The following is a 526-nucleotide window of genomic DNA, read 5'->3' as shown; positions in this document are numbered from 1 at the left end:
ACCTCAAAGATCCCTAGCTTCTCCATTACAGAGAGAGTCATGAGGTTTATGCTTGACCCTAGGTCACACAGAGCCTTCTCAAAGGTCATGGTGCCTATGATACAAGGTATTGAGAACTTCCCAGGGTCCTGTCTCTTTTGAGGTAATCTCTGCCTAGTCAAGTCATCCAGTTCTTTGGTGAGCAAAGGGGGTTCATCCTCCCAAGTCTCATTACCAAATAACTTGTCATTTAGCTTCATGATTGCTCCAAGGTACTTAGCAACTTGCTCTTCAGTGACATCTTCATCCTCTTCAAGGGAAGAATACTCATCAGAGCTCATGAATGGCAGAAGTAAATCCAATGGAATCTCTATGGTCTCAGTGTGAGCCTCAGATTCCCATGGTTCATCATTAGGGAACTCATTGGAGTCCAGTGGACGTCCATTGATGTCTTCCTCAGTGGCGATCACTGCCTCTTCCTCCTCTCCAAATTCGGCCATGTTGATGGCCTTGCACTCTCCTTTTGGATTCTCTTCTGTATTTCTTG

This window comes from Arachis duranensis, chromosome 1, assembly GCF_000817695.3.
Source record: "Arachis duranensis cultivar V14167 chromosome 1, aradu.V14167.gnm2.J7QH, whole genome shotgun sequence".
NCBI lineage: Eukaryota > Viridiplantae > Streptophyta > Magnoliopsida > Fabales > Fabaceae > Arachis > Arachis duranensis.
Note: the sequence above shows the minus strand (reverse complement) of the source record.